Source organism: Manacus candei, unplaced genomic scaffold, assembly GCF_025592945.1.
Source record: "Manacus candei isolate 608988 ecotype Guabito, Panama unplaced genomic scaffold, ASM2559294v1 h1tg000031l, whole genome shotgun sequence".
NCBI classification, from domain to species: domain Eukaryota; kingdom Metazoa; phylum Chordata; class Aves; order Passeriformes; family Pipridae; genus Manacus; species Manacus candei.
In genome coordinates, this window is record NW_026138079.1 from 732,691 (window position 1) to 756,529 (window position 23,839).

A 23,839-nucleotide genomic window follows, 5' to 3' on the forward strand; every position below is an offset into this window, starting at 1 on the left:
GGGATTTCCTTGCTCTTCGTGCTCCTCCACCTGTGAACGAAGCCCTTTCACCAGGACAACTTCGGGGGGTTTCAAGTATTATTCTTATTATTCTTTTGGAAATGACAGTCGAGTTGCTGCTTTGGCATAATCAGCACTTTGCAAGTTATGACTTCTGTCATATTTCTGCTTCTGGTGGTGCTGGTGGGACTGGATGATCTTTAAGGTCTCTTCCATCCTTGATTGTTCTGGGATTGACATCCTGAACTTTATCTGATGGGATAAAGTGGCTGGACTGACAAACACCACTCTGGGGACAAAAAAAATAATCAATCAAGTTGATTTTGCTGCAGTTTTGCTTCAGGAGGGAAAAGTCCAGTAGTGTTGGATGGTCATTTTGGTCTTTTTGAAACTAAACATTCTCAATTTTTATTGGGTTCTCAGCAGGGTTCTGTGTGTCAGATTCCCTTGGGTTTGTGTTTTTGGAAACATTATAATACAAAGCAGCTAAAAAAGGTGAGACAGAGTGGAACAGCTTGATCAACCCAACAGGTAGTGCCAGATTTTAACTTTTATTTTGCTTTATTATTTGTTTGTGTGTTTGTTTGTTTGCAAGTGGCCTCAAAACCAATGGGGTTTTTTTTGATCCTTCCTTTTAAGAGAGTTTCCAATTTTAAATTCCAAATCTTAAGAGAATTTCCGTTGTCTGCACAACAGATACCTGGCCTATGGAAACTCTGGTTGGCACTGATCTCCCTCTTTTATTAACTTCACCATCTCCTGCTACACCTGCAACCTGTGACCCTCCCTCCTTCCTTCCTTCTCCACGGGCAGGAAAGAAGAGGTGCCACATTCCCATTTCCTCCAAGTCCTGCAGGATTTGACGTTTAAAAGGAACAAAAATGTTGTTTATTTTGCTGCCCATGAGCCAGATGAGTTTGACTCCAGGTCTGTGACCTGCCTCCTGTCCCGGGCAGGGCTGGGCTCTTGGTCAGACCAGGCTCTGGGTGTTTGTAGGGTCCAGGCTGTCTATTTATGGGCACCAATGTCGGTGAGGAAAAGACAGAAACAGAACAAACTGTTCCCTGGGAGGGTGGGGAGGCCCTGGCCCAGGCTGCCCAGAGAAGCTGTGGCTGCCCCTGGATCCTGGGAGTGTCCAAGGCCAGGTTGGAGGGGGCTTGGAGCACCCTGGGGTACTGGAATTCTGTGGCAGATCCTTCCCCAGAGGCATCAGCCCAGCAATCCTGCAAACCCCAGCCTCTGCCAAAGCAGGGACAGGGATTCCTGCTCCCGACTGCTTTTGAAGGAGCTGGATGCCCACGTCAGGCTGGGAAGCCCTTTGGAGTGGGAAAGTCTCACTTTATGGAAGAGTTGAGGCATGCACGAGATTCCTCTTTCACCTCTTATTCCCAGACTTTTCTTGCTTTCACATATCCCTGGCTAGATCCCACCTGGATATATCCTGAAGGGTGAGGAAATCAAGGCTTCTGCCATCCCACTGTTTGTGTCAGGAGCTGTTCTGGGGTGTTTGTGGTCACTGTAGCGCTCCAAGAGCTCCTCTGTGTTGGTTCCCTCTGCCCCAGGGGATACAGGGGGACAGCTGAACCCAAATCCCTGCTTTTCCAGTGAAAAAGAGGCTGTTGGAGTAGGACCCACCATTTCCTAAACTGAGGCACCCTGTGAAGCAGAGAAATGTGCCCCAGGAGTGGTTTGACTTCAGCCAGGAGAGGGTGACTCCTCAGATTCCCTCGCCTTTGGATCCAAGGGAAACAGGTACTTCTTTCCCAGGGGGAACTCTGGGAATTGTGAAACCATTTGAGTGTTTTATCCTAAAAATTTCTCATCAACATGGGACCAGCAAGCCCTGGGTGCCAGTTTCTTGAGGCCCCGTGGTGGTTCCAGTGCCTGTGGCCTCCCCTCCCCAGGACATGGAGCAAGGGAAACGTGAGGGTTCCCCGGGTTTGGGGCACCAGGAGCTCTGACCCTCTGAGTCAGGGACACTTGGGTGCAGAGGGAGGGAAAACTTGGGCTGTCAGACCCCTGCCCCCTGTCAGGGTGCCTGGGGGGTGTTGGTTTGGCCACAGAGCCCCTCAGCCTGCCTGGGGCTGTGAGGGGTTGGGGGACGGGGTGTCTCTGGCTTCAAAACCATTTAAACCCAGAAATGAAGGAAGCTGAACTCATATAAAGGGCCAGGTTGTGTTTCTGTTTGATTTGGACAAGGCTCTCAGGCACAGGGTGGGATTCTTGGGGTGTTCTGGATCCTTCCAGCTCAGGATGTTCTGTGATCCCATGAACTCTGCCTGTGTCTGTTGTGTGCTCCCCACAGCTGTGACCAGCCAGCTCCTCACTGCCTCACCTGGCACCTTCTGAGTGCACTCACCCCTTGATATTTTACCCTCTGTTTATCCAGGAATGAGCCCCAGGCAGCAGTTTCCCAGCTGAGGCCCCGAGTGTGTGCTCAGGATCGTGGACAGGCCCAGCCAAGGGCAGGATCCGTGTCCGTGTCCATCCCCGGGTGACCCCAGCCCAGCCCTGACCTGAGCTCTCCCAGCAGGATCCCAGAGAAGCAGAAGGAAAAGCTGTTTGCTCAGGTCACTCAGCTGAGCACTGCAAAGCTCAGCACCCAGGGAGGGTGCAGGGGGTCCTGGAAGAGAGGAGGGGGCAGGAGGGAACTGCATCCTGCTGGGAACTGAGATCAGAGGGGGAGGGCTGCACTGCTGCATCTGGACAACGAGCAGCTTTACCTGAAACTGGAAATAAACCATTTGGGGCTGCAGAGGTGAGGCCTGAAGCTCTTTTCTGACTAAATGGAAACCAATAAGGAAATTCATCTGCCCCAAAGCTCCCGTGTTGCTGGCACAGGCTGGCTCTGCTGCTCCTCCAGCAGCCACTGAGGCAATTCCTGAGGGGAGATTTTTTCACTCTTGGTTGTGTCATCCTGAGAGGGACCAATTCTACTTTTTACCAATGCAAAAGAAGGGCACAGAGACTTTGTCCAACACCTAAATTATTTCACTTGCTGTCTCATGCAGTCTCTGATGAGCTTATTTGACTCACAGAACTTCAGAAGGTGTGATTTAGATCTTAGGAAAGGAAGATTACAAAAATGAGCTGGTCCTGAGGTGTTAAATAACATGTAGATCCAGCAAGGCATAATCCAGATACCCACCAGGGGTAGATAAAACAAATCACAGAATCACAGAGTGGTTTGAGTTGGGAGGAACCTCAAAGCCCATCCAGTGCCACCCCTGCCACAGGCAGGGACACCTTCCACCAGCCCAGGGTGCTCCAAGCCCCGTCCAACCTGGCCTTGGACACTTCCAGGGATCCAGGGGCAGCCACAGCTTCTCTGGGCAACCTGGGCCAGGGCCCCCCCACCCTCCTAGGGAATGATTCCTTCCCTATATCCCATCTAACCCTGCCCTCTGGCACTGGGAAGCCATTCCCTATGTCCTGTCCCTCCATCCTTTGTTTCCAGTCCCTCTCCAGCTCTCCTGGAGCCCCTTTAGGCCCTGCAAGGGGCTCTCAGCTCTCCCTGGAGCCTTCTCTTCTCCAGGGGAACCCCCCCAGCTCTCCCAGCCTGACTCCAGAGCAGAGGGGCTCCAGCCCCGGGAGCAGCTCCGTGGTCTCTCTGGACTCCCTCCAGCAGCTCCACGTCTCCTGTGCTGAGGCCCCAGCCCTGGAAGCAGCTCTGCTGTGGGGTCTCAGGAGGGTAGAGCACAGAGGGGCAATCCCCTCCCTCCCCCTGCTGCCCACACCAGTTCAAACCCAAGTTTATGTTCAAACCCAGCTGGCTGCTGTCAGCAAACTGCTCTGGGGGGCTCAGGTGGTTCCCAAGCCCTTCTGCAGTGTCAGTGGGGACCCCTCCTGCCCCACATGATTTGTCCCTGCCCCACGTCCTGATTCCTTTGCAGGAGCCCCCAGGGAGGTGCTGGGACCCCAAAAACCTCCCCTGTGTTTTCCCTGGGGTGGCTCTCGATGGCTCCTCAGGCCCTTGGCTGGGTCCTGTGCCAGCTCCTGTTGCCCACCAGCAAACCCATTCCCTGGGCTCGCCCTCCCCTGGCTCTGCTGACGGGGGGGTTTCTCTTTCCTCTGGACAGTGAAAGCTCTGGTGACCTCACCCAGCCCCAGCCCTTCCTCCAGGGAAGAATAAAAACCTCCCCACCCAAACCCACGGCCCCAGTGGGCACAGGGGGTGGGTTTTCAGCACTCAGAGCCACCCCATCTGGGTCTTTATCTGCCCTGTAACCCGAGTTCTGCCGTGACAGAAGGTTCTGCTTCTCCTCCGCCGCGGAAAAACCCAACCGACAGCAACAACCAAAAACAAGCAAAGCCAAACAAGTGTTTTTATTAAACTTGCATGCACTTAAGCCACTGCTTTGAACCTTTACAGCTCAGCACAGTGTTCACTGGCGATGAATGTCTTCATCTGGCTTTAAAAGGTGGGAACAATGTCGTGCACTTAAATCCCTTAACTGGAAATTTCGTGCCTTTCATTTGTTTAGCCACAGTAGAGAAAAGACCAGTCACAAAACTTTCCTCTGGGCTTAAGGAGATTTCTCCTTTGAAGCAGCACCAACAATAATACTGTAATGGAAGTAAAGGCTGCTCCCCTTACCCCAGCAGATTTTCTGCTGCAGGAGCCGCCGCGATGGCGACGACAAAGTCGCTCTCCCCGAGCGGGGCCGTTCCCCCACCACTTTGTGTTGAACTTTTCCGAGCAGAGCCATAAATACAGAGATCCCAAAGAGTTAATTTGCGTTTTTTAAACCTCCTTCCCAATATCCTCTCTCATTCCTGCATAAAATCCCCATGTCCAGACATCAAATCAGTAAACCCTGTTGCCTGTCAGAGAATACAATGTCAGGCCATTAGTATGTTAATAAGTCCGGAGGGTGACAGGTGGCCTAGTAGACAGCTCAATTAAGCTGCTCATTAAACACACGCTAACGAACAGCCAAGGCAGGGCCTGAACAGCACCATTCTGTAATGACATGATGTCAGAGCGAACAAATGAGGAAAAATAACAAAAACATTACAGCAGTGACAGACGCCACTAATAGGGACCCCTTGCACTACATCAGCCCTCAAATCAATGAGCAACAGGGATCAAAAAACTCGACCCAACATTCTCAGGGGACTCAATGCAGCAAGATTTTTTTGGTCAGGTTTTTTCCTCTCTCTCTCTTTTTTTTTTTTTTCTCCCCCTTAACTAAAATTATGGCAAAATATCAGGAATTAATAATGGGCGAGAGGGAGGGGGATGAAGGGGCAGGATTTGCTTCCTGTAAATTTAACCATAAAAACGTGAAAACTGTGAAAGGTGAGGTCTGAATGAAAATCATTATTTAATGGGCTCATCATTTCGATTTGATTGGCATTTTTTGCCTTTATCTTGCCTTTTCCCCCCTTTCCCTGAAGGCTACAGGTTCCAGTGATTTGCTGTACCTGCTCTGCCTCCTCGTTCTCCATAGGTCACCCCACCATTTAAGAGAACTTTTAAAGTGCAGATTTGTAGCTATTATTTTTAAAAAGGGGACTTCCAGCAGCTGGTAGTAAAAAAAAAAAATAATCCTACTCTTTTCAAGTGAGGAGCTTTCTGGGTAATAAATTCAAGCATCCGACGGGTGCTGAAATGACATTTGAGTCCCTCGTTGCTAAACTAATAGGCTGGTTGACCATTATAAGGTCACGACCTCAGCTCTCATCCTCCTGCAGAGCTGTGTTAAGTTAACAACTGATACCTCGCTGGGCTTCCTGAAAGGTCTGACTCGAGATTCCCGCTAATAACTGGGATGGGGAGTTGTGGGAAGTTGGGTGAATTTGCAGCAGCAACTTTTGGGGGGGGGGAAATAAAAAGAAGGCCCTTTGGAGGCTGTGAATAGGCAGGTGTGGGAGCAGCTGCAGCAGTGAGAGGGCCTGCAGAGGTGGGGCTGCTGTGGATTTGGGGGAGCCCCCTCAGCCAGTGCCCCGGTTTAACTGGGCGGTTTAACTGGTCAAACGCGGCCACACGAGAGCCAACAGGCAGCAGAGTGACTTCCCACCGCCCCTCCCTCTGTACCTGCCCATGCAAAGTGGTTGCAAAGGGCTGTTGCATCAATAATTGATTTTTTCCAGCCCTTTTGGCCTCCCACAGATCAGGCACCGAGCCGGGAAGGGAGGACTGAAGGGTGCGAGTGCGGTGGGTGTTGCTGGGCTGGATCCAGCTGTGCCACAGACAATGCTGGGAGGCAGACATCAGATGTCAGATTAGTGTGCAGGGACAAAACAGCCCGGCTTGCCCCAATATGGTGACAAAAAATGAGCACAGCCGAGGGGAGCTCGGGCGGCACAACGGGGCTGGCACCGCCTGGGGCAGGGCCACAGAGCCCTCCCCCTGCTCTGGAGCCCTTGAGCTGCTCTCATCCCGACCTGGGGCTGCTAAACTGGTATCAAAACCTGGGTACAGAGCAGCTGTCAATGGCCAGGGGCTGAATTCAGGGCACACAGCTCCGGCTCCACGGTGCCAGAGAAGGAGGGAATGGGAAATGTGGGATAAACCACCCCCTTCTTCCACACATCATGAAACCTGCAGCTCCAGCGAGGGCAAGGGAGCTGCTCCAGGGAAGAGCAGAGCACTTCAGGGCTTCCTTCCTCCAGGGAATGGTCATCCCCCTCCCAGTGTCTCACATTAATCTGCACACACAAAGTGCTGCTCAGACTGGTGCAGGTTGTCTGACATGACCACTGACATGCAGAGGTGCCTCTTGGTTGTCATCACTCGTGTCACTGACCCTGGAGTGCTGGTTTGGGTCTCCCAGCTCTTCTCTGCAGCTCTGTCTTGATTTAGGACTGAAAAAAAAAAACAAAAACAACCAGTTTTTCCCTGGATGAGGCAACTGAGGTTTCTGTGGGTGCTTCAGTCCTGGGGGAAGATTTGGGCACCACAATATCAGAGAGTTCTAAAGCTGCTGGAGAGTGTCCAGAGGAGGGACAGGGGGCTGGAGAAGGGTCTGGAGGGGCCCTTGAGGAGCAGCTGAGGGCACTTGGCTGGTGCAGCTGGAGCAGAGGAGCCCCAGGGCAGAGCTCAGCGGGGGCTGCAGCTCCTCCCGAGGGGCAGCTCCGACCTCTGGGAGCAGGGACAGGAGCCAGGGAAGGGCTGGAGCTGGGACAGGGCAGGCTCAGGGGGGATCTCAGGACAAGGTTCTTCCCCCAGAGGGTGGTGGGCACTGCCCAGGCTCCCCAGGGCAGGGGCTGTGCTTTTTATAGTGTTTGGGCATTACTTGTGCCCAAATCATCCCCCAGTGGTGCCAGCTGCAGCCGAGGTGCTCTGGGCATCATCACACCCCCAAGTGTCCAGGGCCAGGTTGGACAGGGCTTGGAGCAGCCTGGGCTGGTGGGAGGTGTTCCTGCCCATGGCAGGGGTGGCACTGGGTGAGGTTTAAGGTCCCTCCCAACCCAAACCATTCTGTGAGAAAAATAAACCAGGTTTGAAGTGCAGCCCTGGGATTTGGAGCCCAGACTGGCTGTGGGAGCTGAGCTTTGCTGTCCCAGGCAGTGTCAGCCTGAGACAGAGCCATTAATGCAGGAGTGAAACAAGCCCATTTTGGGGTATTCTGTGTCGGCTCAAAGGATGACACATATCAAGTTTTTCCAGCTCTGCTGGGAATTGTCTGCCTGCTAAAATTAAATAAGCAAGGCAAGTCTTTCCAACTTGCTGCTCCATAATGGATAAAATATTCCATGTGATTAAAGCCTGGAAAATCAATGCAATCTTTGCAGCATTATTAAGAGGTGGTGGTGCAGTCAGTGCTGGGTGAGCTCCCTGGACACCTGGGCACCAGACCATTTTTCCTACGTGAGATGATCCCTGGAATAGCATCCAGGGTGGGCAGGGGACTGTCCTGCTGTCCCCAGAGAGGTCACTGCTGCCACTGCCCACTCCACCTGCAGTGTGGGTGCTCCCAAGGTGCTCTCCAAGCTCACAGGGAGCCTCATCCCTTCCTTCTGCCCAGTGAGGACCCTCCTGCCCTCAGCCCTGCCCCTGCCCCGTGGTGCTGCCCGTGTCCCACACTGGAGGAACCGCTGGGTGTCCAACCCCACCACCCCACCCGGGCACCAGCTTTGCTGGTGCAGCACTCCAGAGGGTCCCCTGTGTTCAGTTAAGCCACCAGCCACCAAATGGTTGGCAGCCAGGACAGGTGGACACAGGAGCAGGAGCACCCAACCTCTATTTCTGACTCCAGCAAGGCCCTGAGTGCTGCAGGACGGGGCTCACCCCCACCTGCCGACCCTGCCAAGTGTTCTTGGTCACTGTGCACAGGAAAAGAGAAGCTCCTGCAGTGGGTTTGCAGTTCCCAGGCAGTACCAAGCTACCAAACATATCTTCTCTTAAATACTTGGTCACAGCAACCCCCTGGAATGCTCCAGACTGGGAGAAGAGTGGTTGGAAAGCTGGAAAAGGCCCTGGGGGTGCTGGTGACAGAGGTTGGACATAAGCCTGGCTGTGCCTGGGTGGCCAATGGCCCCTGGGCTGTGCCAGCCCCAGTGTGGGCACAGCCCAGGGCAGGGACTGTCCCCCTGTGCTGGCACTGCTGAGGGACCTCCAGGGCTGTGTCCAGGTCTGGAACCTCATGGAAGAGAGACCTGGAGGGGCTGGAGCTTGTGCAGGGAAGGGAACAGAGCTGGGAAGGGGCTGGAGCAGCAGGAGGGGCTGAGGGAGCTGGGGGGGCTCAGCCTGGAGAAAAGGAGGCTCAGGGGGGACCTTCTGGCTCTGCAACCCCCTGACAGGAGGGGGGAGCCGGGGGGGTCGGGCTCTGCTGCCAGGGAACAAGGGACAGGAGGAGAGGGAACGGCCTCCAGCTGTGCCAGGGGAGGCTCAGGTGGGACAGGAGGAGGAATTTCCTGCTGGAAAGGGTGGTCAGGCCTTGGCAGGGGCTGCCCAGGGAGGTTTGGAGTGCCCAGCCCTGGAGGTGTCCCAGGAAGGACTGGACTCAGATGAGCTTTTGGAGTGTTTGGACAACCCTCTGATGGACAGGGTGGGATTGCTGGGGTGTCCTGGGCAGGGCCAGGAGTTGGACTCCATGACCCTTGTGGGTCCCTTCCCACTCAGAATATTCCATGATTCCATGTTTTCCCTGGTTTTAAAGACCCCGACACAGCTGTGGTCTGGTCAGATGCAACTTCAGGGTCTCAGCCTCACCAAGAACAGTGAGTTTGGGGCCTTGGGGGGGTTGAGAATGTTCTGATGGAAGTGAAAAACACACTTTGTGCTTTATGCTGGGCTTTGACACCAATATCCCTGCTCTTAATAAACCACACAGGTTTTTGGAGGAGCTGCAAAGCTGCAGAATCCCCCAGGCCTCAGAGGTGTTTGTGGATGGGCCCTTTCCCAAAGGCCCAGCTGCCTCCTTGGGAATGCCTGTGTACAGCACTTCAGAACCCAACCCAACCCAACCCAACCCACTCTGGGGTTCTGCTGTACCCCGGGCCTTCCTGGGCTGAGGCCAAGTAGCATTTTGTGATGCCAAGACCCATCCTGAGTGTGGAGGATGGATGTGACCAACATTCCTACCACTGCCCCCCCAGTGCTCCTCACTTTGGTGCCCTCCTCAGTTCTGTGTCATGGACACGGAGTTTTCCCTCAGGACCTGGTTCCAAGAGCCCGGGGGGTTCCCCCAGTCCCTGGAGGGGGCTCAGGGCAGAGCCCAGGAGGGGCAGGCTGGGGGCAGGCCCAGGGCTCTGGGGTGGTACCTGCACCGTGCAGGTTGTGCCTTGGCTTTAAGGCAGAACCACGACCTGAAACGTCCCTCAGACAGGTCAGAACTGCCACAGTGACCAAACCTCCCACACAGCTCCAGAGGCAGCAGCAGGAGAAACACAAATAAACTTGTGGAAGCTTGAAAATTAACTCCGGGATCAAAATGAGCTCAGTCAAATGTTGGGATTTGCCCGGCAATGAGCTGGCAGAACCGGGAGGTGCAGGAGGAACCCGGACACCCCTTTTCCCCCTCGGGGTGTCCCCGGGCTGGAGGGCACCTGCCCCGCGGGCTCTGCTGCTTCCCCGTTCCCTTGGAGGAGGAAGAGGAGCAGAAGTAAGTGTGGGATAATGGGCCCCGGAGCCCTCCCCTCCCCTCCCCGGGAGGAGTGACCGCGCCCCCCATGTGAGTTTGTTTTCTGATTCTCCACGGTCCGGCCCCGAGTTTAGCACAGAAAGAGCTGCGGGAGCCCTGACAGCGATAATCGGCCCCCGAGCCCGCGGGTACAAAGCCCGGGGCACGGGCGGTGTGTCCCGAGGGACAGACCCGCATCCACACCCCCGGAATTCCCTGGGGACAGACCCGCATCCACACCCCATGGAATTCCCTCGGGACAAACCGCATCCACACCCCATGGAATTCCTTCCCTCGGGATAGACCCGCATCCACACCCCGGAATTCCTTCCCTCGGGACAGACCCGCATCCACACCCCGGAATTCCCTGGGGATAGACCCGCATCCACACCCCATGGAATTCCTTCCCTCGGGACAGACCCGCATCCACACCGCGGAATTCCTTCCCTCGGGACAGACCCGCATCCACACCCCATGGAATTCCCTCGGGACAAACCGCATCCACACCCCATGGAATTCCTTCCCTCGGGACAGACCCACATCCACACCCCCGGAATTCCCTGGGGACAAACTCTCATCCACACCCCCCGGAATTCCCTGGGGATAGACCCGCATCCACACCCCCGGAATTCCCTCGGGACAAACCCACATCCACACCCCCTGGAATTCCTTCCCTCGGGACAGACTCGCATCCACACCCCCCGGAATTCCCTGGGGACAAACCCGCATCCACACCCCATGGAATTCCCTGGGGACAAACCCGCATCCACACCCCATGGAATTCCCTGGGGACAGACCCGCATCCACACCCCCCGGAATTCCCTGGGGCTGGGGCAGAATCGGAATTTCTGCCCGGGTTCTGAACTCGCCGTTAAATCCGAACCCGGGCGGAAAGAGAATAAAACCGGAGCCCGATTTGAAGGATGTTTAAAGCGGTTGCAAAGCACGATGTGGCTCTGCGGACGAGCAGACGGTGTAAAATTAACTGGCTTGTCTGCTTGGGGTCACGTCTCAAATTTGGACAGAATGGTGAAATTTAGGGGTAAAAATAAAATGCAGCGACTTCAGCATCGCGAGTCCCCCCCCGAGGAGAACCCCCCTGGCTGGGGTAGAGTTCTGGGAGGTGATATATCTCAATATAAATCTGAACATTTTTGACTTTCCAGCGTTGAGGAACTGCAGTTAAAAATGAAATGTGTGTTTTGTTTTAACAGGAGAGACTTTCTTCAAAGGGCAATATAATTTTTTATTTTTCTGCTCAGTAACTAGAAAGGTTTTTATTCAGCTTCTTAGGGGGGTTAATCCTTAAAATCCTTGTGTGGGGAGGTAGGGCAGGGAGACATTTTTAAAATAACTACCGGGATTTTTAAAACCACTTTTTTTTATCCTTTTCAATTAAAATGTGCTGGATGGACACAGGAGGAGAATTTTTTCCTTATTTTTTAGGGTGTTTAATAGCAAGGCCACCTGAGAGCCACCAGGGCCCCACGTGCACAAGATGTGTCAGAATGTGCTCAGCGCAGAAAGAATCGTTATTTGCCCGGATGATTTCCTGGTCAGACTTATTTGTTTTTATTTTTCAGATGGAGACAATTTATTAAATAAAATCTTAATGAATTAAATATTTTTAAACCCCAACCAACCAACAAACAAACAAACAAAAAACCACAAAACAAAACCAGAAAATACAAATGTCGCCTTTCAAATTTTAAGGGTTTGCTTTGGATTTCACACAGCTGGGAACGAGGGAACAGAAGTCACCAAAGGAAACGGGACGAGTATTTGTGCCCTGAGCAGCTCAGAGAATTCCCCACTGATGGTCTGAATTAACAAATCTCTCTTTGCCGGGGCCGTTAGGAGAGGATGTACTAGAAACCAAGGAACACAGCTGACCAAGGACTCTCTGAAGTTGCAGCCTTTTGTGTTTATACTTTTGAAATATCTCCATTGTGATGCAAATGCTGATTTTCAATAAAAAAAAAAAATTATCTCTTTCTCCCCGTGAAAAGTGTTGTAGGAAGTGAGCTTAACTCCAAATGTTCCTATTGAAGGGTGGGATTTCTCTCCCCCCTTGTTTTCTGTAAAACACTGAAAACGGCTGATATCAAATGAGCTGCTTTTCTATTATTCAAGTCCTGACACTTCCCAGCTTCCACCCTTTACTCGCAAACGCCTGAATTTTTAAAATATCTTTAACTCATCATCAGGAGCATTTTCGGCAGAGTATTTGTGGGCAGAGGGTGTAAGAAAACTTTAACGTGCATCTGCTTTATTCTCCTTTTAAAACCGAAATCCCCTCTCAGAGTTTTATCAAAGGCTTCCTCATTAGGGGATATCCATGTAAATTATATCTCGAGAGAAAGAATAACTGAATGAAATGCATAAATTCAGGGCCGATATTCCAGGCTTTCATTACTGGTGGGGGTTTTTATATATATTGTCTGAATACTTCAGGGTCTTCAACGACGGCGACCGAATTTTGTAAGAGTTTCGGGCGAGGCGGGCGATGTGGCGCCTGACAATTTTGATGCCTTTCATCTGTATCAGGTTAAAAGTGTTTTTACTGTATCCCTCTAGATGTAGTTCTGAAGAAACATTTCTCCTGCCAAAATACACACACAGTCTGGGATTAAAAGGGCTGAAACCTACCACCAAGTTCTTAACGCCCTCCCACCATCATTAGACTAAATCCGCCGTCATTCCAGATTCATTTTTCCCTTATTCATCTGTCCAACTAATTCCTGCTGCATTCACTGGGCTTACATCTTAATCTTTTCTGTTACATAGAGAATACATAATGAAAAGCTGCATTTTCTGGGTACATGCACACATTTGGAGCGGATGAACCATATGTGAAGTGACATACAATACTGAATGGAGGCTGAATGGTGTCCAGTGCTAAAAACAGTGCAAGTCCAGGAACAAAAAGCAGGAGAACAAGAGCCCTGTGCTGGGCTTGCCTCGCTCGAACACCAGGGGATTCGCCGCTAAAACATGGGTATAATTTCACTGTTTTCACTCACACAAGCTGTGGGAAAGGAGTCACCATCTGATGTTTGATTGTGCTGGATATGTTTTTGGCAGTAGCCTTGTAGTCCGCATTGACAAAAAAAAAAATAGGGGGGGAAAAGAATGGAGCTGCTTTTGCCGTGTTGGGTTTGGCGTCTGGCGGGGAGGGAGGGCCGGGGGAGTCCCCTTTGCCACCTGAGAGCGGGGCAGGACCCGTCCCCTCCGCCCGTGCCCCCTTCCCCCAGCTCTGCCTCACCTCGGGGCGATTTTCGCCCTCCTGTCAGTCACCGGGGGGAATAACCTGCGAGAGGCGGCCTCGAATTTCACCCCAGGCCGCCAAAACCTCCTCATGGAGGCGTTTGCTGCGGAGAGGGAGCAGCTCTGGGGGGAGCCCGGCCCGGGGGAGGACTCACCGCCCGGCAAAGGGGCACCGCCGGTGCCAACCCGAACCCCTGTGATGCGATAACTGAGCCCGACCTGTCGTTCAGAGGCCAAGGGGTTCGTTCCTGAGGGCGGGGAGATCCCGCAGGACAGACCGTGCGGGGGAAGGAGGAGAGGGATCGCCCGGCGAGGGGAGGGAAGCGGCTCCTCCAGCTGCCGGCGGGTCCCGCAGCCCTTGCAGGGGCTTAAGCCTGGGCTTAGAGAGGGGCATCTGTTTAAATCCTCTCAACTTCAGACAGGCTTAGCTGCGCGCTCCAAACTTGGGGATGCACTCAAATGCTCTGCCTAACGAAGGGGGAATTAAGCAGCTGCTGAACTGCTTGGCTGAATTAGGATCTGAGGCGGCTTCTCCCCTTCCTCGAGTTAACGGCAGTCACCATTTAGGATCTTTCTTTCACTTCTGTGGGGTCAAAACGAACAAGCCCTCACCGGGGTATCCGGGAGGGGATTCCCGGAGCGTCCCAGGCTTCTCTGACCGGCCCAGCTCCGGCTCTGCTCAGGGACAGCTTCACCTCCTGGCCCCCCCGTGCCCACTCTGGTGCCAGACACCCCTCGGGGAGCCCCAGCCCTGCGGGAGGGTGCTGGGGGAGAGGAGTCGGGCACCCAGCCTTGTCTCCTGGGAAAGATCCATCGTTTGAGAATCACAGAACCTCAGACTGGGTCGGGTTGGAAGGACCTCAAAGCCCACCCAGTGCCACCCCTGCCGTGGGCAGGGACACCTTCCACCAGCCTAGGTTGCTCACAAACAAGAAGACTGGGATGGTTTCCGAGAAGAAACCAGGACAGGAACCTGTCCCCGAATTCCGCGGCTTGACGTGGGGAGAGCTGGAACATCTCCCGGAGCAGAGCGCCCAGAAGCGGCAACCACCGGCTCCCCCCCGACACCTGAGGGTGCAAATGCCCCCAGGAGGGGCAGGGGGGCATCTCCTCCTTCCCACCCCGGGGCAGCTCTGCCGGGAGCGGGGGAGGAGGAAAAGCGGGTTTGGCTGCGGAGGGGTCGGCGCTTCCCCGGACCCGGAGGCTCCTTTGTGCGTGCTGGGATTTCTCCAGCAGGTGGAGATCTCAAAGCAGGGTTGTGCCGGAGGAGAACGCGTCCCAAAACAAAGCCAAACCGGCCGATTCTGGCAATTCCGGCAGTAAAAAGTTTAAGGGAAGTGGCTCCGAGCAAAACACCCGGAGAAGGTGTTATTTTTCCAGCCGCTACCCGACCCTCCCTTCCACGGCGAGGCATCCGCACCTTTGCTGGTGGAGAGATACATTGTGTGCAGGAATTAATCTTCTTTCTTTCCCGGTTTTTTCCCTTACATAGGGTGTAGTGGGCTAATGGAAGCATATAATTACCGTGTTAGTATTAGGGAGCAATATAGCCGCAATAAATTAAGACTGCTTTGCAATTAGAATGATGAACACAGCTGTGGAGACAAATGGCATATGTGCTAATTAAATAATTTGTCACTTGACTGTTAAGCAAACAATACAGGCTCTTTACATTACAAACTCCCATCTCTAGGATGGCGTGATGGCCCATTAACGGAGCGGGACGAACAGATTGCGGTGCCACGTTGGGCTGAGAGCGGCGGCGAACGCGGGCTGGGGGTGGAGTGGTAAAGAAATAAACAGCAGTTATGAAAATATCACCGACTTTTATGTTCAGGAGCGGCAGAATTCACGGAACTCCAGAATCCCAGGACACTTGGGGCTGGAAGAGACCTCTGGAGATGATCCAGTCCCATCCCTGCCCAGGCAGGGTCACCTGGAGCAGGTGACACAGGACCATGTCCGGGTGGGTTGGGATGTCTCCGGAGAGGAGACTCCACAGCCTCCCCAGCAGCTGTTCCAGGCTCTGCCACCCTCAAGGGAAAGAAGTTTTTCCTCCTGTTGTGTTTTAGTTTCTGGCCATTGCTCCTCCCCCTGGCACTGGTACCACTGAGCAGAGTCTGGGACCGTGCTCTGACCCCCTGGGAGACCCTGGTGTGGAGTGCTGGATCCCCTGGGAGCCTTCCCTTCTCCAGACTGAGCAGGCCCAGCTCCCACAGCCTCTGCTCAGCAGGGAGATGCTCCAGACCCCTCAGCACCCTTGGGGCCCTCCTGGCCCCTCTGCAGTGGCTCCTTGTGTTCCCTGCACTGTGGAGCCCAGAACTGAACACAACACTCCAGCTGTGCCTCCCGGGCCGAGCAGAGGGGCAGGATCCCCTCCCTGACCTGCTCCAATGCTCTTCCTGGTGCATCCCAGGATCCCAATGTCCCCCCGGCCCCCAGGGCACCCTGATGGATCATGGTCACCTTGTCATCCACCAGGACCCCCAGGCCTTGGAAATAATCCCGTTAATCCACGGATGTAGGGTGGAATAATATAAAAAATAATTTAAAAAATAAACAATAAATTTAATTTAACCAATCAATCAGTAAACACGTGATGACCAAGGTGACAAAGCTGCACCCACCACCTTTCTGAGGAGGAGAACCACTGGCCCCCAGGTAACAGATGTTTCCCACGACCCTGGAAGCTGCACTCCAAAGGACTCACTGACTGTGCAGCTGGAGGGGTATTACCTGGCTGTTACACTTTACCAAGGTTAAAATAGGGATTGTGGAAAAAGGGGCAACTTCCTTTGGCTTTGGAAGTCCCTGAGTAGCTCAGGATCTGCAGAAATGTTTCTGCTGTGGAGACTTTGAGCTCGTGTAATTGTCTGTTGTTTTACTGACCTGCTGTAAAATACACAGGGCTGGCTCAAGATCCACCATGAAAAGTGCCCCAAAATCAAGATCAAGGGAAAGAACAGGGTACCAGGAGAGCTGAGTGCCCAAGGAGGGGAAAACAGTCATATTTAAAAAACCTTTGCAGGAGGAAAATTATATAGAATTCTCATAGCTTTATGGGAGTTATATAAATAACTAGTCTAAAATATATAATTACTACCTTCTGCTACTTTAAAGGGGCTTATAAAAAGGAGGGAGAGGGACTTTTTACATGGACAGATAGTGACTGGACAAGGGGCAATGATTTTAAACTGCCAGGGGGGTGGGATACTGGGGAGAAATTCTTCCTGGGAGGGTGGGGAGGCCCTGGCCCAGGTTGCCCAGAGAAGCTGTGGCTGCCCCTGGATCCCTGGAAGTGCCCAAGGCCAGGTTGGACGGGGCTTGGAGCAACCTGGGCTGGTGGAAGGTGTCCCTGCCCATGGCAGGGGGTGGGACTGCATTCCAACCCAAACCATTCCCAGATTATATGACAAAGAGATGCAACAGTTTTACCTGTTTGTCCTGGGGTGGGATTTGATTTTCCCACTATTTTAGGAACAGACAGAATAAATCAGCAAGATTTGCTTGTTCATTGTGTCTGCAGCACATCGTGCCACTGACCACATCCCATTTCCCACTCTGCCTGCAGGGATCTCCTTCTGCCAGGGAAGGTTCAACACTGAGATTTCTGGGCATAAAAGGTCCTTCCCCCAGAGGGTGGTGGGCACTGCCCAGGCTCCCCAGGGCAGTGGGCACGGCCCCAAGGCTGCCAGAGCTCCAGGAGGGTTTGGACAATGCTCTGAGGGACAGGGGGAGTGTTGGGGTGTCCTGAGCAGGGCAGGGTTTGGACTGGGTGAGCCTTGGGGGTCCCTCCAGCTCAGGATATTCCATGATTCTGTGATTCTATGGCACAGGCACTGCTGCAGGAACGGTGTGAGCTGTGCTCGTGCCAACCCCTCTGGGGAAGGAGATGAGTGGAAACCAGAACTGAACAGAACCTACCCCACACCTGCAGGGTATTTTAACACTCACCCCGTGACCCAGCAGCAGAGCTGTGCCCACCACAGGGCAGAGAGCAAGGAAAAGATGGGAAGCTGGGCTGTTTCTCAGATCCACATTTCTCCAGAGGGGATTTTTGGCCCCTCTGTTGTTGCCATCACTGGCTCCCCGAGAGGGGACCAGGAGTTAATCCTCTCAAACAGCCCTGGCCAGCCCCGGAGCCCAGGACATCAGCCAGGGCTGTGTGGCACTGGGAGAACAGGAGTTTGAAGCCCCTGGGGTCAGTTGTGTGAAGCCACCCCTGTGCCAGCAGCAGCAGCACAGGCTGAGCTCAGGTGCCAGGTCAGGCCTCAGCTCGTGAGGGGCAGGTCTGAGGTTTGAGGCTGTGCCACTCGCCCAGAACAACAGGGCAGAGCTTCTCCCCAGCCCACAGTAAGACTTTCTGCATCACTGACCACAGCTGGCCACTTCTCTAGTGGCATTAATTATCGGTTACATTCTTCCTTCTAATCACCAAGAGCTTGTCTGTGCAATTCCACCCCCTCTGCCTTCTGCAGCCACCTCGGGGGGTCACGTGGAGTCAGAGAGGTTTGGAGTGCCCAGCCCTGGAGGTGTCCCAGGAAGGCCTGGCCGTGGCACTCAGTGCTCTGGGTTGGGGGACAAGGTGGGGATGGGGCACAGGGGGGATCCATGGGCTGGGAGGGCTTTTCCAAACTATGGGATTTGGGGATTCTGCGTGGGGGGGCCTGTGGGTAGGCCCAGGTACATCTCATGGAGATGCTCATGGGCTGAAATCACTCAGGTGGAACAGTGGAGTAAAAGGAGGTTATTAGCAAAATTTCACTGAATCCCAAAATCACTGGGGCTGGAAAAGCCCTCCCAGCCCATGGATCCCCCCTGTGCCCCATCCCCACCTTGTCCCCCAGCCCAGAGCACTGAGTGCCACGGCCAGGCCTTCCTGGGACACCTCCAGGGCTGGGCACTCCAAACCTCCCTGGGCAGCCCCTGCCAAGGCCTCACCACCCTTTCCAGCAGGAAATTCCTCCTCCTGTCCCACCTGAGCCTCCCCTGGCACAGCTGGAGGCCGTTCCCTCTCCTCCTGTCCCTTGTTCCCTGGCAGCAGAGCCCGACCCCCCCCAGCTCCCCCCTCCTGTCAGGGGGTTGCAGAGCCAGAAGATCCCCCCTGAGCCTCCTTTTCTCCAGGCTGAGCCCCCCCAGCTCCCTCAGCCAGTTCTCTCTTCTTGGCTCGGGGGGGGGGGCCTGATTACAGCAGAAATAGAGCAATTAAAGATGCACGTGCAGAAAATGCCATCCCTTTACTGCCCGGCTCTGCCCCACCCCAGCTCCTCACCCCCCCAGTCAGGTAGGGAGTGAGATCCCGGCTCTGGGGGCATCTGTGGGGAAATTCCCGCTGGCTCGCACAAAACCCCCGCGCCGCCGCTCCCGCCGGGAATCTCGGCCCCATTCAGAGCGGGGCTGCAGAGAACAACAGCGCTTCGACCATCTGGGGACAGCAAACCCGGCCGGCCGTGCTGGGGGTGCCGCCGCAGCCCCTCCGCAGCAGAAGGAGCGAGGGGCCGGCGCCGCCGAGGGACCGGGCACGGGGGAAGGAGCCCTTAGAAAGACATTTTCTGATGATTATTTTGGGAAACCTTCTGGTAATCCCCAGTCAATCTGCATGCTAATAGAGGTCATTTACCAAAGCAGAATACTGGGGGAAGCTTTGCATAATAACAACGTTAGTTTGATTTGATACTAAAACTTTTCAACTGTTCAATCAAAGGCGAAGCTGAATTTCTGGGGGGAAAAAAATGGTATTGAATGCAGGAGTGAATCTGGACACAGTTAAAGGGAGCTCTTTTTGATCAATTAGACCTTTCTGTGATGTCATCTTTATTACTTATTCTAATGAGATGGGTGTTGTAAAAAGGATTGGGGAGTGAAATCCATTGATAATCTCCTTAGCACTGTGGATAATGTACGAGGTTTCTCCCCCACATTGAGAGCTCTAAGCTGCTCTAATATACTTTAAGACTTCTCAGTATCTCCCTGTTCTTAAGGGAAGATGATTTTTCTCTCTGTGACGGGGTGTAGGTTTGTTCACTCCCGGAGGAACTCGGGGGGAGATTTACGGCTGCACTTTGTCGTTCTGACTCTCTGCTGTGCTTTTGCTGCACAAAAGGCCTGGTTTAACCCCAGATAAATGTATCTGCTGCGGGGCCTTTGGGGGGCTGCTAAAGGCAGGGAGTCAGTGCAGCTGCAAACCTCCTCCTCGAGCCTCAGAGCTGCATAAAACTAATTGAAGTGCCAAGGCAAATATGCTGAGTCTCCTCCGCACAGGAGCGTTTAGGGGGAGAATGGAAATTCCACTGAAGTATTTGCACAGCACTTCCTCGGGTCCAGACAAGTGTTCAAGGATATAATCAGGTTGTGCTGGACACCACTCAGGTCTCTCTCTGGTTTAAGAGCTGCACAATGAAGTGATAAAAACAGGAAAAGAAGGGAATTCGTGACACTCAAATGGGTTTCTTTACTCTTTGCATTGACACCAGACCCTCCCGGTGTCACCAGGAAAAGAGAAACACGGCAAGTTTCCCAAACCTTCCAGAAAACGACAGGTAAAATGGTACAGTATGGTGTGAAATAAAGAGAAATCACTTTCCAGACTGCTGAGGTGCAGCTACATTGATTGTTTGGGTAAGTTTAAGGAAAAAACAGAGAAAGAGATCGAGAAAGAGAGGGAGGGAAAGAGAGGAAGAGGAAGAGATGAGGAAGAGGAAGAGAAGGAGAGGAGGTAAAAGAATAAAGAGTCAGAAAGAAGGAAGGAAGGGAGGGAGGGAGGGAGGGACTGGTAAATTTTGACAATGATGCTTTTCCCCCCTGAGCTCTCAGGAAGGGTTTCTCCTCTCCACACATTTTATCCCCTGTGTAAATACGGTCAGAGGTTTCAGCCTATGTGGTGCATGGAGCCTTCAGTTAGGTTTTTAATATTAACTATTAATGTGAACTATTCTGCTTTCTGCTCTCCATTCTTCCACGTCAGTTTGTTTCGCTCATTTTAACTTTGGGGAAAGACCACGTCCAATTTCTTTGAAACCTTTCTGGAAGCACCAATACAAAGTATTTATTTATTTATTTATTTATTTATTTATTTATTTATTTATTGAAGAAAAACTTCCCACCTCGTGAAATTTAAGCCTCAGACTCGCAAAGAAACTCATGGGAGCACTCAAAGTGCTCCCATCCTGTGTAAATGGAAATCAAAACCATGGCTATATGATGTGCAACCAGCATTTTCTGGGGTTGGGAAAGGCACCTGCTCATGCAGACAATATTGGAGATGCTGAGGGTTGTCTTCCAGAAAGACACTAAAGATGGTTGAAGACATAACAAAAATAATATAGAAAATAATTTAGAAAAAAAAAAGTCAAAGATAATAAAAGATTATTTTTTCATTTGTTTGTTTCTGAACTTACAGTTTCCTCCTCTTGACACAAAGCAGTTTTCTTACCAAAGGGAAAGAATTCAAATGTTTCTTAAGGAACAGAAATAATGAAATACATGGACTTGGTGAAGAGAAATGCCAAGCAAAGGCTTGTTCAGAGGTTTGTGCTCTGCAGAATGTGCTGTCTCTGCCCACTGAAAGAATCAGAGCACTCAGGAAGAGCAGAGCAATGTGGAATATCCTCACAATCCCAAGGGATCCCTGTTGGCTGGGCAGGGAGGTGAGAGCTCCTCATGGCTCATTTACCACACCTGCCACGAGGTAAATAACTGCAGCTCAGAATCCCAGGATCCCTGGGGCTGGAAAAGCCCCCCCAGCCCATGGATCCCCCTGTGCCCATCCCCACCTTGTCCCCCAGCCCAGAGCACTGAGTGCCACGGCCAGGCCTTCCTGGGACACCTCCAGGGCTGGGCACTCCAAACCTCCCTGGGCAGCCCCTGCCAAGGCCTCACCACCCTTTCCAGCAGGAAATTCCTCCTCCTGTCCCACCTGAGCCTCCCCTGGCACAGCCTGAGGCCGTTCCCTCTCCTCCTGTCCCTTGTTCCCTGGCAGCAGAGCCCGACCCCCCCCGGCTCCCCCCTCCTGTCAGGGGGTTTCCAGAATCCCAGCACTTTCCCCAAATTTCCCTCCATTCCGAGGCTTAGCCATGGATCAGCTCACGGAGCTCTGGCAAACACCTTCCACCTGGAGATCTTTGGGGACTCCAGAGAGGCTCCTTCTCCCCACGGAAACCACCCAGCACACTCAGGTGCCACCACAAACAGTGACAGGATGATGGACAAAGAACACCCTGCGACAGAGCAGAGGGACTTTGTGAGGAACAAGAGCAAAGGAAATTCAAATGCTCTGTCTGGAAGACGGGGACAAACATATGCACAGTTCTTAAAGAGCGTGAATAAAGGCAGAGCTGCGAGAGGGCGGTGCCAGAGGGTGACACGGGCAGAGGCGGGAGCTGCACATTGTTTGCCGTGAGAGTCTTTAAGAACTCGCGTTCCTGGGGCCGTTAAAGCCCTCCCTCCTCACGGCCAGCCCTCTGCACCCCAGGCCAGCTGGGGACATCCCTGTGCTCAGTGCCTGCTGCCACAGCCCTGCTGGAAGGGGACTCCGCTGTCCCCTCCCTGCTGTCCCCTCACACTGAGCTCTCCTGTCTCGTGGGGCAGAGGAAACTTCCACACCATGACAGGGCTCATCTCCTGTCCCTGGGGAGCCGAGTCCTGCCCCTGGCCAGGAGAGGGGACTGTCCCCCCGGAGAGCACAGCCCTGGGGCCGGAGGGGCTCTTCCGAGGGTCCCCATTGCCATCTCATCCCATCCCCATCCCATCCCATCCCATCCCCATCTCCATCTCATCACACATCCCCATCCCATCCCATCCCCATCCCATCCCATCCCATCCCATCCCCATCCCCATCCCATCCCCATCCCATCCCATCCCATCCCCATCTCCATCTCATCACACATCCCCATCCCATCCCATCCCCATCCCATCCCATCCCCATCCCATCCCATCCCACCCCATCCCATCCCATCCCATCCCACCCCATCCCATCCCATCCCATCCCATCCCACCCCATCCCATCCCACCCCATCCCATCCCCATCCCATCCCATCCCATCCCATCCCCATCCCATCCCCATCCCATCCCCATCCCATCCCCATCCCCATCCCATCCCATCCCATCCCATCCCATCCCATCCCATCCCATCCCATCCCATCCCATCCCTATCCCCATCCCACCCCATCCCATCCCCATCCCATCCCATCCCATCCCCATCCCATCCCATCCCATCCCATCCCATCCCATCCCATCCCATCCCATCCCATCCCATCCCATCCCATCCCATCCCCATCCCATCCCATCCCATCCCATCCCATCCCATTCCCACCCCTCACTCACACCCCCCCGGGGGGGCAGAGGGGCCCGGGGGACACGCGGGGTCCCTCCCCTGTCTCACACGGTGACCAACTGTCCCTGCCGGTCCCCCCGCGGTTTATGGCCCCCGCGCTCCCCCTGCGGCGGGACACGGCGGGGCTCAGCCCGCACAGAGTTCCTCCGGGAGAACCGCGGCTCCTCGGCCGGCCGGGTGTGGCCGGAGCAGCCAGTCTGCTGCGCTGTCCCTGTCCCTGTCCCTGTCCCTGCCCCTGCCCCTGTCCCTGCCCCTGTCCCTGCCCCTGCCCCTGCCCCTGTCCCTGTCCCTGTCCCTGTCCCTGTCCCTGCCCCTGCCCCTGCCCCTGTCCCTACCCTGTCCCTACCCTGTCCCTGCCCCTGCCCCTGCCCCTGCCCCTACCCCCTGTCCCTGTCCCTGTCCCTGTCCCTGTCCCTGTCCCTGCCCCTGCCCCTGTCCCTGTCCCTGTCCCTGCCCCTGTCCCTGTCCCTGTCCCTGCCCCTGCCCCTGCCCCTGTCCCTGTCCCTGTCCCTGTCCCTGCCCCTGCCCCTGTCCCTGCCCCTGTCCCTGTCCCTGTCCCTGTCCCTGTCCCTGTCCCTGCCCCTGTCCCTGCCCCTGCCCCTGTCCCTGGCGAGGGAAGGGCTCCCTCACCTGCTCTCACCACTCGCAGGGTCGGTTGGAGGGAAGGCCGGGGGGGTACCTCAGCCCTGGGGTGGACATGGATCTGTGGGGGTACCTCAGCCCTGGGGTGGACATGGATCTGTGGGGGTACCTCAGCCTGGGGTGGACACAGGTCCAGGGGGTACCTCAGCCCTGGGGTGGACACAGATCTGTGGGGGTACCTCAGCCCTGGGGTGGACACAGATCTGTGGGGGTACCTCAGCCCTGGGGTGGACACAGGTCCGGGGGTACATCTGGGGCAGGTCCATCGGTACCAGCACGGGGTGTGCCCCCACTGCAGCCCCACCACCAGACCCTGCCCCTTGGCTCTGTGTGGGGCCCTGTGCTCCAGCTTCCCACTCGATCACATAAGGAGGGTTTTTTGGCAGCTGCAGGGAAATGAAGGTGAGCCAACCCAGCATTTCATTCCTCAAAGGTCCTCAAGAGCAGCTCTCAGAGTTTTCCATGGCCAGGCTGGGGTTGAAGGCCACCTTTCCTCTGACTGGCCCAGGATGGTCCCCAGTGACAGCTC

The 23,839-nt window shown here is 54.3% G+C and overlaps 3 long non-coding RNA genes across 4 annotated transcripts in view; 2 read left to right on the top strand and 1 right to left on the bottom strand.

Moving 5' to 3' along the window:
* LOC127472701 (uncharacterized) overlaps positions 1–23,839 on the bottom strand; it is a 250,451-nt gene that overhangs the window by 45,096 nt on the left and 181,516 nt on the right. The gene's annotated exons all lie outside the window — the stretch shown is intronic.
* Positions 1–23,839, top strand: part of LOC127472700 (uncharacterized) — a 140,608-nt gene that overhangs the window by 7,283 nt on the left and 109,486 nt on the right. The gene's annotated exons all lie outside the window — the stretch shown is intronic.
* On the top strand, positions 497–1,448 carry LOC127472712 (uncharacterized). Its single transcript, XR_007905122.1, has 3 exons — positions 497–531; positions 697–823; positions 1,393–1,448. It is a non-coding gene; the product is annotated as an uncharacterized LOC127472712 (long non-coding RNA).